Here is a 20,190-nt window from a genome sequence, read left to right on the forward strand (position 1 = left end):
AGCAGCTGGGGGGCAGAGGCAGGAGGATCTCCGTGAGTTCGTGGCCAGCCTGGTCTACAAAACTAGTTCCAGGACAGCGAGGGCTACACAGAGAAACCTTGTCTCAAAAACCAACCAATCAACCAACCAACCAAACAAACAAACAAAAAACCTGAGTCCAATCAGTGCTCCCTATGTTTGAATGAGAGTGAGACCATTCCCTAGAGCACAAACAACCGAACAGGGACCACGCCTCTAAAGATAACTTCTCTCTCCCTAAGCAGCCACCAATTGTCAGTAATTCTTCAGCTCGGATGAGGTCTCAACACCCTTCCCAGCCATGCTGGAATGTTGATTGGCTTGATCTTGTGCACATCTTATACAGGCAAACACAGTTGCTGTTGACTTCAAGGGTAGAACGGACTTGGAATTTTAAGCGGCCTTTTTGCTCGTTTGTTTGTTTCAAGACAGGGTTTCTCTGTGGCTTTGGAGCCTGTCTTGAAACTCGCTCTGTAGACCAGGCTGGCCTTGAACTCACAAAGATCCACCTGTCTCTGCTGGCATTAAAGGCCTGAACTACCACTGCCTGTCGGAGTTTTTAACTTTTAAAGAAGTCTTTCCTTGGGGGCTGGAGAGATGACGTAGTGGTTAAGAACATGGGCTAGTTTTCCAGAGGACCTGGGATGGATCCACAGCAGCCATGGTGGTGGCTCACAGTCATTTGAGCTCCAGTCCCAGAGGACTGAATGCCCTTCTTCGGGCCTCTAGGAGTCGTACACAGAATGCACAGACATACATGTGGGCAAAACACTCATATCCAGAGACCGAAATAATAGCAATGAATGTAAAAGGAAGTCTTCCCTTGCTTTTGGCACATCAAAGGTAGAAAATGACAAACATCATTTAAGTGAGAGCTTATCCATATGATAGAAGAGCTTCTAATTTCCTACTGTAGCTGGGCAAACCTTCATTTGGTGTGCTGGTTGACACATGCAAAGTGAAATGTACAATGGAATCATGTCTAGACACATTTACTCATGGACGGTACTAATTCATATTGCTGAATTTTTTGTTTCAATTATCCTACATATAATATCTATAGATTATGCTTATGTAAGTAGTTGAACTCATGGAATTTATTTCTCCTTTTATTCATGACTATACTTCAATAGTTCCCCACAAAAAATAATAATTTGCATGATAACTGTACTAAAAAGATCAGTTTAAATCTAATAAATATTTCTGATGAAGACTACTCAAGAAGAAAATAATCTACACAAATGGACACAATTATTTATTTTATTCCTGTAAGAATCAATGAAGGATATTAATTTATGAGATTATGTACAACTTTTAAAAATTGTTTATTATTTTTATTGCATTCTCTTTATTTTGTGTGTATGTGCATATCTGTGTGTAGGCATGTGAGTGGCATGGCATGCATGTGGAGGCTAGAGGACAACTGTGTGAGTTGGTCTGTCCTTCTGCCATGTGGATCATGGGGACCAGATTAGGCTGTCAGGCTTGTGCGGTGAGTGTCTTTACCCACGGAGCCAACTCCTTAGCTCCGCTGCTCATTACAATCCGTCCCAATAACTAGTCACCAGTCCAGATGGCCACACTTCAGAACACACCAGAATCTCTTGGGAACTCTCTAATGGCCTGGTGTCCCCACCAGAACTGTAGCATCTGACTCAGGGGTCCTGAGGTGGGGACATCTGCATCCCTAACACATTCTGATGGACATCACAAGGTTTGTTTTGGGCAAAGCCTATGTATGACAGCGTCTAGGAATTTTTTGCTTGCTTGGTTTTTATGTTGTTCCCAAGTGGTGAATGAATTCTGCATCTGTTATAAAGAGAAACTGGAGTCGGGAACTTACACAGAATTCTGTTCAGAATTCCAGACTGGTGAAGGAACTTGCTGGGTACTGCTTGGGTGTTTGCTGGGCACTGACAGCTCCCCCACCCCCATCCTGGGGCTGATTCTGAGCATGAATCTTCCTAACTTCTACTTTAGGAATGAATTTTCCTCCCTCTGCTGCCTATTCACGAGTGGCCTGAATGTGTCACACAGGTCCTGTAGTTTGAGGCTACAGAAATAGCTCCCAGAGTCTAATGACTGGCTATTTCTCGCTCTTATTGCCAGATATAATTACCTGTCTCCCATTCTGTGCAGATAGATGATTCGTGACCTGTTTTTTTTTAATTTATATATTTATTTATTAAAGATTTCTGTCTCTTCCCCACCGCCGCCTCCCATATCCCTCCCCCTCTCTCAAGCAAGTCCCCCTCCCTCGTCAGTCCAAAGAGTAATCAGGGTTCCCTGCCCTGTGGGAAGTCCACGTACTTTGCTCATCGTGACCTGTTTTTAACTGTTGGCCCGAATGGGCTGTGAAGGGAGTTTTGTAAGCAAAGAACGTTGATCAAGTTCAGACAATGCACTTGACTGTTGTCGTGTCTTGGGAACACGAGATGGTTAGAGAAATTCTCATAGCAAGGGCTCTTTTCCATTTATAACACAGCTTCAAACTGCCTGCTGGGAGTATCGACTCATTCCACTTCTCAGATATGGGGGCAGAGTTGTTGGTTTGGTTTTTCAAGACAGGCTTTCTCTATGTAGTCCTGACTGTCCTGGAACTAGCTCTGTAGACCAGGCTGGCCTCGAACACACAGAGGTCCACCTGCCTCTGCTTCCTGAGTGCTGGGATTAAAGACGTGCGCCACCACTGCCTGGCTGGGGAACAGAGTTTTAAAGTGCCGCCCCGACCCATTTTAGAATCGCACTAGCTGAGCCTTGGCTGAAAGATGACCATGCGATGGACAGTGGTCTTTAAAGCTGAATTTTCGAAGTTACCTGAGCAGCACAAGATAGGACATAGCTCTTTTTCCATCAACCCAGCTAACACAGCCTGTCTGCTATGGCTTCTCCCCCAAGGATGTTTGGTTCCTGGGTGTCTCTGTTCTCAGAGATGAAAGTAGTTGTCCTGTGATCCTCTTTGTCCCTGTGAGAGTGAGTTGTTAGGAATGAGGGCACACTGGACTCTTAAGTTAGCTCTCTGACTCCCTTTTGTCATGAGATCTCTTCCTCTGACACCCACTCATACCTGCCACGAGGCTCTCCAGGGGGCCTGAATAGATAGGGCTGACTGACCTTGGACCTTCTATGAGCTAAATAAACCTGTTTTCTTTATACATTACCCAGCCTCAGATTGTTTCTTGTGGCTACAGAAACGGATACATAGATGATCTTTAACTCAAATTATTGTTACCGGAAATCAATCCCTTTCAGACTATTACTTAGTGGTTCCTAAATGATCCCGTAGACACACTTCATTGACCTACGATGTGGACCTCTGGCTGCGGCTTTGTCAGTGACTGACCCCGTGAGATCCTTCTCTGTGGTGTCCCCTATTGCTACCACTGTATTTGGATGGCAGGGTTGGATTGTAGCTTAAGCTTTGGACTCTTTCTTCCCAGTGTGTATACATTCTGAAGATGGTTTTCTGAGGTCTGAGAATGAGTTCAAGCTCCCGCCTAGCCCCACTCACTCTCCCTTCCCCAGGTTGTAGGCCACTTCCTACTGAAAGGTTCCAAATGTGTTGGATTTGTGCCAGCTATCCCCGAGACCTATCTAGAAAAGGGTGTTTTCTTCCCTGCCCCGGTCACTGGTCACTTCTGTCTCTGCTTGCTGTAGATAACCTCTTGCCTGAATAAGTCAGAATTTGTACTGTTCACTCCCTCCAGGGGTGGCCTTACAGGAGAGAATGGCCTGGCCCTGTGTTCTGCGTGAGATAACTTCACAGTTGCCATATGGGTAATTTTGTCTCAAATAACCCCCTGCAGGATCCTGGTTCAGCGGGGGAGTATTTGAATCTTAAGCTGCAATAGACCCATCTCTTTCCATCACGGGTTCTGAAGGGGAAACGGTAAGGACGCTGTCTTTTCTGATGTCTTCATTAGAAGCACCCCTCTGGGTAACACTTGCCAAGTGCGAACCTGCAGGCGCTGCCACTGTGAAAGGCTCATCCATCCCGCGGTCCCTCAGTGATGTGACTGATACCGCGTGATACAGGTGAAAAGCATCACCTGGCTTTTCCGTCCCTGCATGTTCTTTCCAATGCCGAAGGCTTGCTTGGTCAAGGTGGCCCCCCAGGGTCAGCATCCGGGGACACAGAACAGAGCAGAGTGAGTCAGAGAACAGATTTGCTGGGATAAGAAAATATTTGTACAGGCTTGGATTCCAGTACGGGAACGCTAGACGAGCGCCACTCGGCGCATGCGTGTTCTCTGCAGCTGGGGGCCACGGCAAAGGAAGAGAAGCGAGGGAACTTCTGCTACGGAGGAATCAAAGCTCACACGGGGTAGTTCTGGGACCCTGGGGGCATGAATACCTGAGCCTGTCCTTCCTGGGCATCTTGAGGCTTGAATGGCTACTGGAAAATGGTCTTGAGAAAATGAATGACATTCATTTGGACTACAGGAGAGCAGTTGGGGGAACAGCATAATGGAAGTAATTGAATGTTTTTTCTCAGAAGAGCCATTAGGCCAGAACTGCCCCTATCTGAGGACCCCCCCGCCCCCGCAGACATAAATACAAAGGGAAGGTCCACATACTTCATGTCTAAGACTCAGAAAGTATAGTCAACTACTCCCATAGGCTTGTCCTCATTTTTAACGAGGCCACGCCCACTCGCACTGTTGTCTTGGTAGCCGGGAGCTTAGGGAATCTTACCCTGCTTTCGGGGCCCCTGCCACTAGGCTCCCTGGTAGCTCTGATCTGCTGGGATGGGCATGTCAGGAGAGGATCTGGGCTCAGCCTCCTGTGTGTGAATCCACCAACCTGGACCCAGACCAGAAGGTGACTGTGGTCGCCCTTCATAGGGAAGGTCTCTGTCCTCAGTACGCGGGCCAAAGAAGCAAGACTCCACTGGCCAGCTGCTTTCGGAAACCCCACAGGCTGGCTTTCTGACCCCTCACTTGGAGGACTCAAGAGTGTTTGAAACTCACAGTTTTGAGGCAGGGGTCTCACGTAGTTCCGATTGGTATGGACACTGTACAAAGCCAAGGACGACCTTGGACTCCTGATCACCGCGGTTCTCCCGCTCACGGTCTGCGATTACTGGTGTGTTCCGCTGTTGTGAGGCCTCCACTAGAGAAGACCACTATTGGGTTCAAGCCAATAGAAAGTCTTTATTAGCTGACTGGTGACTACACTGGGTGTTGAGGACCCGAGTGCAGTCCTGAGCCTTTCTCGGGGTCAAATTTTAAGCACCAAAATCACATCCTGGGTTGAAACCTCAGTTAGCAAGAAGAGTAATCCAGAAACAGACCTACAGAAGCCAAAAGGCAGGGCTAGCACATTTAGGGACTTTCCCAGAACAAGGGGCTTTGATGGATGAGGTTTTTATTCTCATTTTGGCAGGTGTTGTTGTCTATGTTCTGGGTCCCGAGGCCCGAATGATACGTCCATCATGGTGTCAGTTGTGCTAAGGTCTGAGGGGCCTGTCATACTGTCATACCCATCAAAACTGATTTGCAGGGATGGTGGGACCTACAGAGGCAAGCAGGGGCCTTGCTGCTGCAGCCGTTGAAGTGAGAACACAGCCCTGCACGCTTTGTTTTCTTTGTCCTGGAACCTAATCCTATGGCTCTGTGGTGGTTTGAATAAGAATGCCCCCCAATATATTTGAATGCTTAGGCATCAGGGAGTGTCCCCATTTGAGAAGGATTAGGAGGGCGTGGTTTTGTTGGAGGAATTGTGTTGCTCAGGGTGGGCTTTGAGGTTTCCAAAGGCCATGCTGGGTCCAGTTCTCTGTTCTTCCTGTGGCCTTCAGATCAGGTTATAGGACTAGCTACTGCTCCATTTCCATGTTTGCCCCCAATGCTCCCTGCTATGATGATAATAGACTAAGCCTCTGAATCTAGAAGCAAACCCCAGTTAAATGATTTCCTTTTTTTAGAGTTGCCTGAGTCATGGTGTCTCTTTATAACAATAGAACAGTGATTATGATATGCTTCCAAGCATGAACTTTTGTAATGAATGTGCCTATTTATAAAATGTAGATTCTTGGTTTGAGCAATGTGCTGTTTTCCATTTAAATGATACTATGTTTTCTGCTCCTAAGAGTAGCTTTCTGTTACTGTAACACATGCCTGAGGTAATCAACTTACAAAGATCAAAAGTTAGTCTAGGCTTCCAGCTTTGGAAGCTTCAGTCCCAAGCTTTTCTGGCTAAGAGGTCAACCATGGCAAGTGGAGTGAGTGGTTTGCTTTATAGTTGAGACACAAAAGAGAGGAGAGAAGACACTGGGTTCCCATTATCACTTTAAGGGAGAGCCCCCAGTGTCCTAGCTCCTCCCACAAGTCCCTACCTCTTAAAGGTTTCCACCATCTTTCAATAGTGCCCAGCTGGGGGCCAAACTTTCAAAACACCAGCCGCATGAGACCTCAGTGAGCCTAAATAAAGCATAGTAATACTTTTATGTTTCTTGCTTTGTCGTTAAGAACACATTTGAAATTGTATGTGTTTTGTCGTGTGTCTGACCAGTGACCTTGACCTGCTGCTGCAAAATGCTGTGCCTGGGCAAATGTTAAGTGGCCGTCCTCCCTGCTGCAGTGGGCATTGCCCTCCTGGGACTGTGTGGAAATGTCCTCAGGTTCTGTGCTGGGCACTGAACAGCTGAGTCAGAGGGTACCTGCGTGTTCAATCAGGCTAAGCAGTGGCCAAAAGGCTCTCCAGAGAAAACAACCTTTTCCCAGTTTTCTCCTTTTGTTCTGGCTGTGTTGGGGTGAGCAGTCAGTCACGTTAGCTCCATAAGGCAAATGAGATAGCTCCTCTCGCATTCTAGAACACTGTATATCATACTGGAAATACTTGTTCGCTGAAAGCGACAGTATTGGCCACTTGGTGCCAAAGTCCATTTCCAGAAGCTGTTTCTCTCAGGCATTTCTTTCCTGGCTACTGCTTCCAATAATTCTTTTATGGGTTTCGGGCTGACATTGGCACCCAGCAGGAAGAAGTGAGTCCTGAGACATGAAGCTGTGAATTTTTGTTGGTTTTTGCTTTGTGGTTGGCTGTTGTATGGGAAGAGGAGGCTGTGTGCTTTTGTATGTTCTGTAACACACAGACCAATTTGAGGTTCCTGCCTTCACATGTAGCTCATAGGAGTTCCTTCTCTCCACCCCATCATCAAAGAATACAGTTCTTTTCAACAATCTACCTTTCCCTCCTCCCTTCTTCCTTTTCTCCTCTTTTAAATTGCTGGTGAATATAGTCATATACTTTAGGGCAATCACCGTGTGTGTGTGTGTGTGTGTGTGTGTGTGTGTATCAATTCTGGCACTTTCTTCCATAAGAAGATTTGCTGAGGCCGACAGATGACTCCTTGGAAATCATGAGATCCTTTTAGAGTCTGAAGCTTTCTGGCTACACAACAATAGGGTTTTTTGTCTTCCTCCTCTTTCTATTCTTCGTCCTTGAAGCTTAATCCCAGCACTGGGGACACGAAAGGCAAACTCACTGTGAGTTCAAGGCCAGCCTGATCTACATGTGTTCGGGGCAGCCAGAGCTACACAGTAAAACTATATAAATATATATATATATATTTTCTTTCTAATGTGTACTTGTATTATGTCTTAGCTACTGTTCTATTGCTGTAGGAAGAAACTCCATGACCAAAGCAACTCTTATCAAAGAAAGCATTTATTTGGGGGCTGGCTCACAGTTTCGAAGACTTGGTCTATTATCATCATGGCAGGGAGCAGACAGGCATGGTACTACAGCAGTAGCTAAGAACTTTACATTCTGATTCTTGGGCAGTGTGTGTGTGTGTGTATGTGTGTGCGTGTGATGGGCTGGACCTGTCAAAGGCTTTTAAACCTCAAAGCCCAATCTCAGTGACGTACCTTGTCCAACAGGGCCACACCTCCTGATCTTACACCTAGTTCAGCTGGGGACTATGCATGCAGACCTACGAGCCTATGGGGGCTTTCCTCGTTTAAGCCATCCTCTATTATAAAACTGACCTTCTCTTAATCCTGTTTCAAATAACAGATATAGAAGCTGGTAAGATGGCTGGGGCAAGAGAGATGGTGAGCTGATAAGTCCAACTAGTGACCTCACCGGGGACCCAGGGCTCAGTTCTCTGCACCCACATGGTGGCTCACAATCTCCCGTAACTCTCGCTCCAGAGGATCGGATGCCTTTTCCTGTTCTCTGCAGGCACAGGCATACAAGCTGTGGTAACTGGAATGATAGAGGCCACCTCACAGGCTCCGATACTTGAATATTTGGGCCCCAGTAGACAGAACTGTTTGAGAAGGATTAGGAAGGTGTGGCCTTGTTGGAGGAGATGGGTTTGAGGTTGCAAAACCACATGCCATTCTAGGTAACTTTCTCTGCACACATCTTGAGCTGTAAGCTCTCAGCTACTGCTCCAGTGCCTGCCGCCATACTCCCTGCCCCGATGGTCACAAACATGAGCCCTTTGCCACCCTGAGTCCCTAATTAAAGGCTTTCTTATGTAAGTTGCCTTGGTCATGATGACTGATCACAGTGTTAGAAAAGTAGCTAAGACTCAGACAAAACTTACCCATATACTTAAAATAAAAATACATATACATAAAATAAAATCTTAAAACAAAAATAAGGCGAAGAGAGAGAAAAGCACACAACATTGACATCTGCCATACATACACACATTCTGAAAGCATTCCTAGTCACATGACCTGTCGCCAGGGTTTTTTTTTTTTTAATGTTTGAAGAGGAGCCTTTTTATTTGCACATACCTGCTTTGGGACGGTTATGTTGTATTTAAAGTTATGAATATTTAATTTTACAATGCAAAATCTGAGTTTTCAGGTTGCTATGCTGAATTCAGAAGTCTTATCTGATTTCTTTACAGAGCTGGTGGAGTAAGCTTCCTCTTTCTTCGTCTTTAGACACGTGTTGAAGGAAGCCCATTTGAACAGACTCAATTCCCGTGAACATTGGTTCCACTCACAAATTTAATTAAAGTCCCTTAAACATTTTCAGCTTCATGTACACATAAAATGTACTTAATTTCTTAAGTGCTTCTAATGTTTGACAATCAAATGTGTGTCCTGCCAAATGAAGCCTTTCTGAGCCCTCGGCTAGTGCCTGAACAGGAGCCAAGTTTACAAAAGCAGCTCTCTTTGTGTTCCCGCAAATATTTTAACACGGGCTAAACGTTTGTCCGATGTTTCTTATGCTTTGCAACTTAAAATCACGGGTCAGGTGGCAATGGCACCTTTCAAACTTAAGTGACAAGTCTGATCTACCCCGTGTTCTAATCTGCCATTTTCTCTGCCCTGGCTATTAAACCCTGAGCAGATGGTCGTGGTGAGAACAAAGGTGGATCCTGAAGTGGGCGAAAAACTATTAGCTCCTGACCTTTGCTTTACTTCTTCATCTCTGTTACCTTGGAGTCTCTCAGAGTTGGAGGAGCTTATCCGCCACAGGGATCCATCCCATAATGCCTTGTGGCTAAACAGGACAGGGTTAAGCCCTCACGATCTCAGTGTCATCGGGATTTGCAACAGGGCCCAGGCTTGTGGGGTTCATGTGACTCCCATGGATGACTGCTCTTGTAGGTGTGTGTGTGTGTGTGTGTGTGTGTGTGTGTGTGTGTGTGTGTGTATGTAAGTGTGTGTGATGTCATGGCGCCCAAGTTTAAAGGTAAGAATTGGTCCTCTCACAGCATGTGAGTCCTGAGAAGGGAGCTCAGATCACCAGGTTTGGTGGTAATTGCCTTTACCCTCTGAGTCTTACTTTTTGAAACAGGGAGGTGTCCTCTGACCCTTGCTAGAGCTTTGCCAATTCGCTTAACGAACCTTAAAGGGGCCTCCTGCTTCTGCGTCCCCCCCCCCCCCAGCATTGGAATTACAAGCCTATGTCTTACTTTTTTACTTTTTATTTTTTTTTTTACAAGGATTTGGGGCTCACACTCAGGTCCTCCTGCTTGTACAGCAAGCACTATACTGACAGCCACCTTCCCACTCCGTTTCTGCAGCATCTGTAAAGGACGTTTGGGCAGGCTCTTCTGGGATGTATGTGACACGTATTTGGTGGCAGACTCAGTTCTGTATGCTTTCATTTCCTCCTCTTGTCTGACACTTGAATGCCTTCTGTTGTCCGAGTCTGGTCGTAATTTCGGGACATTTACATCTTTATCTTCTGATCTCGCAGCCACGCATTCGCTGGCAGCAGAAGAGCAGATGTGAGTCCGCGTGGGAGGAGGCCTCCCACTGCTCTCTGGGGATACAATCTTGGATGCTGAAAGTAAGTTTGTACCCATGCAAATGAATGGATGCATTTGCTGGAGAAGCACGGGGAGGCGGGGAGGCGTGAGTCAGTGCTTTCCCCCCACCCGCTTCCCTTCCTGTCCTTGCCCTTGAAGGAATGTAGGATCTGTGCTATCCAGATGGGACCGAAGAGACCATGATGCCTGAACTCTAGTCATGCCCCTGGCATTTCCCAAGAGGGGAAACGAGATTTGGATCTTACCTCTACAACCTAAGGCACCCATGACTTTGGGAACATTTTCTGATATCGCTGTTCCTATTTTCTCAATATTTTCTTACTTATTTCCAGAGGTCAGTTTTTATAGTTCACTGTAATGGCTAGTTTGTAATTGTGTGTGTGCGCGCATGCGTGTATGCGTGCATGTGTGCATGCGTGCGTGCGTGACTGTGTGTGTGTAGCTCCTCTCTACCTTTGCTCCCAGAGGTATGTATCTTCTGCCCAGAGCCAGGCCTCGCTCCAGGACTTGCTGGAAGATTTTCTTTAGCTATTGGTGACGATATTTGGGTCACTGCTCCTCAGCTGTTGGAACTATTGCTGCTACCCTGCACTTGAATGACTTTCTTGTGTAGCGTGTGTTCTGTGGATGTTACAGAGATAGTTTTGTATAAGGTATTGGATATAAAGATAGAGTCACAGATACATGCGTGAACCGAAGTTCCCAGAAAGAAGAAGCACCATGTTTATGTTAAAGATTCTGCAAGGCTCATTGGCTGATTAGAATTTTGTGACTATAGACAACCCAAATAATGTAGACGCAAAGTCAAATTGTCTTGGGCTCGCTTTAGATTTGGTACTAGCCATCCATTGCCCACCTCTGGGTTTAGGGTCCTGGTCATCATTAGGTGAAAACTCTCGAAATGTATTAACAGGCCACTAACTGCCACCAGCTGAAGAGGAAAACCTGTCACCAGGTAGCATCTAAGGACTATAGCAGGTTTCTTCACTTCATTGTGTCGTGATCCACCTACCCCATGTTTTCCTCATCTTGCACCTTGATTGATGACATCCTTTTGTTCTGTAACTATAAAACTTTCATTATAAACTTCCCACATTGGAATGCGTTATTTGGGACAACCTGAATTTGTATCCCTGGGCTACAGTTACTCATAGTTGGTTACTGAATAAGCCATGTCTCATTCCCCACTGAGGGGAGCACTGTGCTTTGTGTGATACGTGTGAGGAGGTCCCACATGTGTGGGCATGTGTCCTCAACCAGGCGAAATGTCTCTGTTTCAGCATCATATGGGAAAAAGGTAGGCTAACATGTTGGGAGCCTTTCTTTTTCTTGGACTCTATGACAGGTATGAAGAGAACTAAAGACAAAGGGAAGGGGGTCTTCACACATCATCCTCCATGTGAGCACAGATAAAGGGTCAAGAAGGAGGAGGTTCCACCCAGCCCCGTGGAACCAGAGAGCAGTGATCTCAGATAGCAGTTAGAGTAAGATAGGACTGGGACTCAGAGAGGGGAACAGAGCTGGCCAGGGACTCTGACTCCATCACCTCTCCATAATCTGTACGAGACAGTTCCTGCTGTAGGGGGACATCCAGGGAAGCAGGAAGGCCAGCAGATCTGTGCTGGAGGAGTCACAACTGAGGGAGAGGGGTTCTCCTCTCAGTGCTTCTGCACAGCACCTCCCCAGTGTGACAGAGAATCCCTCTCCCCAGTGTGACAGAGAGTCCCCCTCCCCAGTGTGACAGAGAATCCCCCTCCCCAGTGTGACAGAGAACTCCCCCTCCCCAGTGTGACAGAGACCCTCCCCCACCCCACATGCTGACCCGAGTAAAGGGATGCTGGACAAAACTATTTCTTACCTGTTCTGTCTCTCATCCACTGTGCCACTTCGGTGTTTTGTATTCTTTCAGGAAATCCTATTCTGTTTCACCCATGTTAAGGAGCAAGGAGAGGATTCCTGTCTCTGCATCAACCACATCCTTACTGGAGGAGCAAGCTTAAGGAGCTGTTGAGGTAGGAGAAATCAGAGCCACAGAGACTTGAAGGAAAATGAGACTCGGTGACTGGCCGTCATTCATAAGGATGAGGATGTTGGTGGGCACGGTGGTGCAAAATGGTCATCTCAGCACTAGGAGGCTGAGGCAGGGGGATTGGAAGTTTGAGGCTAGCCTGGGCTACTTAGCGAGTGAGTTCAAACTAGCTGGAGGTACATATCGAGAACTTTCCCCCCAAAAAAATGAACGAAAGGAGGGAGGGAGGACAAGAGAGAAGGGGGAGAGATCAAGTCTGGCTTTGCTTTATGTTGTTCTGCCCCTGAGTTCTGGGATGTTTGTCCCACTGTGAGGCTGGTGCACATATAGGAAGCCCTGAGTAAATGTGATGTCACCTTATTGAGGCCCAATTAGAGCTGAGCTATATACTGCTGTTCTTCAAGGCTTAACTTTGATTGCTTTTATTTGTGTGTATGTGTGATTGTGTACCTCAGAGGTCAGAAGAGGGCCTCTAGATCCCCTGGAGCTAGAGTTACAGGTGTCTGTAATCCCCCTGAAATAGGTGCTGGGGAACAAGCTGGTCCTGGAAGAGCAGCAAATGCTCTTAACCACTGAAGCATCTCTCCTGGTAAGAGTCTTACGACTTTAAGCTGAGAAGTAAATACAAAGAGTAGACATTGAACAGGGCTAAAAGCCCCAGAAATAAGTACACATAACACCCTGAGGCCTCTTTGTCACCTCACAAGTTCAGGACAATGGTGCCATCTCCCCAGGGGCATCCGGGAATGTTTTGCTTGTTTTCATGAGCTTGTTTTTATGTTAACTCACTCGGGACCCACCTCTTGGCATCTTTTACACTGAGCACAAGTTTTAACTTGTTAGTACAGATAAGATTTATCCATCTTTTAATTTTCCCTGCTTTCCTTCTGATGTCTCTGGATACACCCCTCCTAGCTCCCTTATGTGGCTGGAATGGAATAACAGCATGGGGAGGGGCTTGGAGCTGGACCAACTTGGAAAACCTCCTCATGTACCCCTGCATGAGTGACAGCCCAATGCATGCCTGTTCCTGGAGCTACTTGTGTTTTTAAGGCGTGAGCTGTTGGGGAATGGGTAGGCTGTTGCTAGGATACAGTCTAGATGCTGAGTCCAAAAAACACCATTAAATGATGTGAGGGATGGGGTTGGACATGGGCTAAGGTTGGGGAGGCTGGTCAGGCAAGCTCACTTTCAGGAACACACTCATTTTGTAAAGGCATCAAGACAGATATGAATATAATATTTTATTCTCTGACACAGTTAGGTGTTCAAAGGCTACAGAGGGCCTAAGATGGAGAGACTTTGTCTGGTCCACACGGATGTGGGATAGCTGTGTGGAAGACAGGATATTAGCATTAAAGCATGTGTTCGCTGCGGGTTGGCGGATGGAGGTGGTGGGATAGGAACTGTGCTGGAGTGGGGAGGAAGAGAAGAGCGTGCACAAAGGGACAGAGTGGGGAAGGACTCCAGCTAGTTCTGGGGTCGAGGCCTGGCAGGGGTTAAGATGCGTTCCAGGCAAAAGTGACCAAGCTGTGAGAAACACATCGTAGATGCTCAACAAATCAACAGTGACCAAAAGAGGCTGTGGTCCTGTCACAGAAGTTTGATTGCCAAATTAAAGGGCTTCGGATGTCTTTCTGTGAACAGACCTAGGGCAGTGAGCGGTGAACAAGAGATTTGCCAGGGGAGTAATAGCAGATTTGTATTTTTGGGAGGTGAACTTAGCAACCAAAAGTAGTGTGGATTCCAGTGGCTTCTAGAAAAATGGTGAGTACACAAGCAGACAGACAGAGTGAGTGAGGTGGGCAGTGTGCGGTTGGTGCTTGGGGACTGAGTCAGTGGTCACAGTTGTCACTTGGGCCACCCCATTTACTCTGTGTTGTTTAGAGGGGCATGGACGTGTTTTTAAATGCTAAGTGCTATATTCAAATCTATTTTTTTAAATATTTATTATTTATTATGTATACAATAGTCTATCTGTGTGTATGCCGAAGGCCAGAAGAGGGCACCAGACCTTATTACAGATGGTTGTGAGCCACCATGTAGTTGCTGGGAATTGAACTCAGGACCTTTGGAAGAGCAGGCAATGCTCTTAACCACTGAGCCATCTCTCCAGCCCCTCAAATCTATTTAAAAAAAAAAAAACCCTCATGGGCTGGGGTTGTAGATCAGCAGTAGAGTGCTTGCCTGGCCTGCATGAGACCCTGGGCACCAAATATGATTTCACCATCACAAACAAAATAACAGCAAAAAACAAGCAAAACTACCAGGCAATTTTTTTAAAAAATTCTCTTTAAAACATATTTAAGAAGAAGAAAGTTAGTTGATTTAGAGGGAGAAACGCAGCAGGTGGATAAGCTCGGATCCCAAAGTCAGCCTGGCAACGGCAGATCCCAACTGGTCTTGTTCTGAGCGCAGTGGATTTTCCATGCCCAGTCCACCCAGCGCTGGCATTTTCAGCCTTTTATCTTCGGTGACGCATAAAAGTTCCAGCTAAAGAGATTTTAGGATTAGAGAGAAAAGTGGAAAAAAGCCTACAGGATCAAAGGAGCCCCGACATACCAGCGTGGGCCTTGTGCTCGGGGAAGTCATGCGCTGTGTATGATCCTTTGGGTGCACTGCTTGGGAGGAGAGGAAGCTACAAGCACCATTTTCTTTCCTTCTGTCCTGTGGCAGTTGCTAACCCAGGCAACCATCCTAGCCGTGGGATACTGGAGGCCTGCTGCCCTGGTGTGCTCGCTGATTTTCCATGCAAATGCCTGATTGCCTCTGGGGCCGGAGAACCAAGAACTAAGGGACGAGTACAGGAACAAGAATATCTTACTTGATTATATACTCTTGTGTATCTTTTATTTTTGTTTATTTTAATGTTGAGACAGGGGCTCATGTAATCCAGGCTGCCCCCGAACTCCCTATACAGCCATGGAGGACTTTGAACTTTTTTCCAGGATGGAATATTGAACCTAGGATGTCCTGTATGGTAGGCAAGCACTCTACCACTGAGCTACAGTCCTAGCCTGACCTGGAACTTCTTTCTGATTCTCTCGCATCCAGTTCCTGAGTTCTGGGTTGCAGGCCTGTGTGACCGTGACCAGGCAAGAATATTCATTGCTGGGGATGGGACCCAGGGCTTGGTTCAAGCTAGGCCATTACTTTACCCATGCAACCACGTAGTCCTTAGCTGCCACTTGTACTTCTTAAATTATTCTTTATGATAGGCAGGTCCTTTCTGCTCACAGTGAAAATACAAACATTTCAAGGCACAAGGAGCGAGGTCTGCATGCCTGCTCAGCCTGCAGTGCTGCCTGTGTCTCTGAGCTTTTGCCTCTAGTCTTTTCTGAACTCGCACATAGGTGCGTTTGGTGATGCTGGAGTCAGAGTAGGCAAACACTTTTCCTATCTCCTTGGACCATTTAGGGGATTTCATGGTCTTTTCCTCACGTTATTCCAGATTCTCACCAACACTTTTTTCCACATAGAAGAATGTGCCACAATTTAATCACTTCTTACACTGGGTTTTTAAGTTGTACCTAGTTTTTTGTATGATAATAAAAATGTTAGGAGTGGTTTCCTCATGAATGGAGACATTTTCTTGGTGCATTTTCTCCTCTCCCCCATGGCGTAACTTGCATGTTCTCTAGCATTTCATATACAAGCAGATTATTCATTATCTCATCAGTTGTGAGTTCCTTGAGAAAAATCAGCCATGCCTACACAAATTCTTGGTTTTATAAAGATTCCATCATTTTGCACCAACTCAGAACAGTAACACAAAAGAAACACAGCTCTATTGAGATGCGATTTACATGGTATAAAATTCACCTTGAGTGTACAACTCTGCTTTTTTTTTTTTTTTTTTGGACAAGATCTCTCTCTGTAGCACAGACTGATCTCAGATTCACTAAAAACAGCCCAGGCTAGCATTGATCTTCCTGTGTTTGTGTGTGTGTGTGTGTGTGTGTGTGTGTGTGTGTGTGCCATCACATGGCAATGTAACTCTAACAGTGACCACAAAGAGAAGATACTTCCTACCAGCTATTATCCATCCCCATGGCTATCCAAGTCTTTCTTTTTGTCTCTCTGGCTTTGCCTGCTCTGGCCATTTCATTGTCTGTAAATAGGATTTCAAGATAAAGGTGACTGTGACCACTGTGACCACTGTGACCGGCTTCTTTCACTTAGTGAGATGTTTCCAGGTGTGTCCATTCTGCGGCCCACGGGACTCCGAGAGTGATTAGAAAACAGCCCGGGCCTGCTCATTCTTTTCATTAAAAACCAAGACCATTTTGTGGTGCCTCTGACAGATGTGGCAACAATTGATTCTTCTGGGAACCCATCTCCAGCCCGCCCTGCCTCTTCTCCAGATCTCAGGATATTTTAACTCTCTCACCCTTCACCTCTTTCTCCCTCCTCCTTCTGGGCTAATTAAAAAAAAAAAAAAGGCAAGAAAGAGCCATCTCTTGTTTTTTAGCACATAGCTTTGTCTTCTGCATCTGCTGACTGGTCACAGGGAAACTGACCTTGTTCTGGGAATGAAGGTAGAGGGCTTCCTTAGGGTAATGCTATGCGAAAGGCAGGTAAGCATGTCTGCCCCCCTCCCCCCCCCCCTGCCACATGCATGGGTGAGCTCAGAAAACAAGAATGTTCTGAAACAATTCTGAAACATACTTTTACACAGCCACAGAACTCTAAGTTGGCCTGTGGGATATATATGTTCTAAAGTGGGATGGTGACATTCTAGAGATCTATTTGTTTGCAACTGTGCATACAGTGTGACTTTCCTTCAAGAAAGCAAGCCCACATTCAGTGACCCTGCCCTTGATACTTTGCACAGGGTCTGTCTTGTTTTCATTAGGATCCCCTAGAAGAGCGCACCCAAGGTGTCATGGAAGACAGTTTGCGGAATATAGTCAAGAAAGTTTCCTGAGAAGAAGACATGGCATATGTGCTAGGACTCAGGCACAAAGGCTGGAAAGAGAATTCTAGAAAGGAGAAAGTGCAGACATGCAACAGTTTGAGGGATGGCGCAGCATCTTTGAGTATGGTGACAGCTCAAATGGGAAAGGGAAGCCAAGAAGAGCCCTGTTAAGTGGTGGAGGCTGGTCCTGGCTGCCCAGAACCAAAATAATTGCACAGAAATTGTATTAATAAAATCACTGCTTGACCCATTAGCTCTAGCTTTTCACTGGCTAACTCTTACATATTAGTTAACCCATTTCTATTAATCTGTGTATTGCCACGTGGCAGTGGCTTACCGGAAAAGTTTTGGCATGTCTGACTCTGGCAGCAGCTCCATGGCTTCTCCCTGATTCCACCTTTCTTTCTCCGAGCATTTAGTAGTTTAGTTTTCTCTGCCTACTTAAGTTCTGCCCTATCAACACGCCAAGGCAGTTTCTTTATTCATTAACGAAGAAAGCAACACACAGACAGAAGGAACTCCCACACCAGTTAGGTTGCTTACTTTTTGCAGTAGAAATAGGTACTGTCTTCAAGCAAGGAAGGAAAAGGTGAAACCCGTACTCTGCACAAGTGTAGAGTAAGGCTCAAAAGCTCAAACAGACACTTGACATGAGGATTTGAGCAACTGGAGCGATGAGCAAATACTAGACCATCAAATTGCAGTTCCATTGATTTCTTATATTCTTGGTTGTGAACCTAGCCTTTAACAACTGAGCCATCTCTCCAGCCCCAATTCCATTAATTTTCTAAGCATCTTGGTAAGCACAATGTTTTCATGACTTATAGTCTACTAAACATTAAAAGGCATCATATATTAATTTGTTTGAAACTTAGTCAAGTATTTATTATTACTATTTTACTTCGTGTGTGGTGTGGGTGTTTTCCTGCATACATGTCTGTGTACTATGTGTATGCCTGGTGCCCCCAGAAGCCAGAAGAGGGCCCCAGTTTCCCTGGATTACAGATAGTTGTAAGACACCATGTGGGTGCTGGGAATCAAACTCAGGTCCTCTGGAAGAGCAGCCACTGCTCTTAACCACTCAATCATCTCCCTAACCCCGAACCAACAAATATTACATATTGCTTTAGGCTTCGATAACACAACAGTAAGTCAGACACACTTTCAGCCTTTGGACGTTTGCACTGTAGTGAGGGGAGACAAATAGAAAAAGAAAGAAGTGGAGATGAAAGTAGCATCAGCAGAAACTAGTGTGGCTAGCCACCTTGGAGAAAGCTTCATTAAAATAATGAGCAAGCACAGACAATGGCCACTTTCTGGCCAGCTACTTCCACTAGTCTCCTTACAAGTACAACAAAAGCGCAGTGGGTTTCAAAGCTACCTTCTCTAGAAGAGAATGGAGTTCAAAAGGTTTTATTACATCAAGGTAAGCCCAGGCTGACATGAAACTCATGATCCCCCTGCCTCCGCCTCCCAACTTCTTGGTCTACTTCAACAATGTTCCACTCCACAGGAGGAAACAGATCCAGCAGGAAGGTAAGACAATTCTCTGATAATTCTGGTTCCGGGTACTCAGTGTGGAAGTGCTGAGCCTGGCCTTGAGAGGTGGGGAGGCTTTCATGATGTCACCAGGAACTTTTCAGCCCCCTTGGAAGGATTGTTTTCGAGGGATGTGTTACTCTGCTGAGGGAGAGGGAGCATTTGAAAGGAGAGGCCGTGGGTGTGGAGGAATCACGGCAGAAGAAACAAATATTTATCCAGTCCTAGCAGGCAAGGCTTCGTGATCAGCAGACACTCTGGAAATGTTTGTTTGGTGACTAACCTTGTTGGGAGCAATTGAGTCCTGGCCTTCAGCTGCTTTTCCCTGTCTAGAGCCTTCTAATTGAAGTTAGTAGAAGCTGTGCTTTGCCTAGAGGATCAGAGGATGGGATTTTCACCTGTTGGCCATTGACTGCAGGGCGCTTAAGCCTCCGAGGTGCTACTAAAGAAAGGCTTTTGTACCAGCGATTGAAGGTCCGTGTGTCGGTCTGTCTCTGCGTGTGTTTCCTCAACCTCCAGACCCTTGCCCGAAGCTCGAGAACTGGGTTCTAGCGCATAGAGCGCAGTCGGGGGGCACAAGGTGCGCAGCAAACCTTCCTTCAGAAAAGGCTGTTGTGGCCATTTCACAGGTCAAGGAAGCAAGGACAGGGAGAGGGCACCGCTGTTGACAGAGTAAGATACAGACCCACAGGTGGTCACTAACAGGCTTAGGTTCTCTCCACTGTCTAGCTGTGATAAAGGTACCCGGGCGTCCCTCAAGTGTTCTAAGTCCGAGTGAAGGAACAGAGTGGACGCTATAGGCAGAGGCGAGCCTAGAAACAATAAAGGCTGGGCAGCCCTTAAGTGGCATCATTACCAGAACATGGTTTACCAGGGAAGCCTCTTAGGATCTCAGAGTCAGGGATTGCTCACCCCGTGTATTAGGAAGAAAAGTGTGATGGGGAGGAAGCTGGGGGCAGATGGAGTAGTGGGGTAGTGGGGTAGTGGGGTTGTAAGGCTAGAGACAGGAAAAGGTGTTCAGAGCTAATGTAGAGGATCAGGAGGTTGAGTCAGGAGACTGGCAGTGAATACACGCTAACGGGGCCCGGGGGTAGTGGAAGAAATGTCCCCACCCCTTGCTGATGGCATGGTGTCCAGGGAAAGGACGGGTGTAGGTGGTGCGCTGCTTTTCAGCGTCGAAGCATGGCACTGCCATCACCAAAATGGGCAAATCAAGAAGCGAATGTGGGTGGTAACAGTTTGTGGACTCGGCGAGCGAATAAGTCAACACGAGATGGATGCGTGATGGAGCGTAGGAAAGATGAGCGTCAACGCGAGATGGATGTGTGGTGGAGCGTAAGAAAAATGAGGGGAGAAAAGAAGAGCGACTGGAACAACACAGTGCGGGATTTCCAGGCTCTGAGGAGCAACTGAGGCTAGAAAGACGAGAAAGAGAGAGGAGTG

The sequence above is a fragment of the Alexandromys fortis genome, unplaced genomic scaffold, assembly GCF_014885135.2.
Source record: "Alexandromys fortis isolate MF-2015 unplaced genomic scaffold, M_Fortis_MF-2015_v1.1 scaffold_0, whole genome shotgun sequence".
NCBI lineage: Eukaryota > Metazoa > Chordata > Mammalia > Rodentia > Cricetidae > Alexandromys > Alexandromys fortis.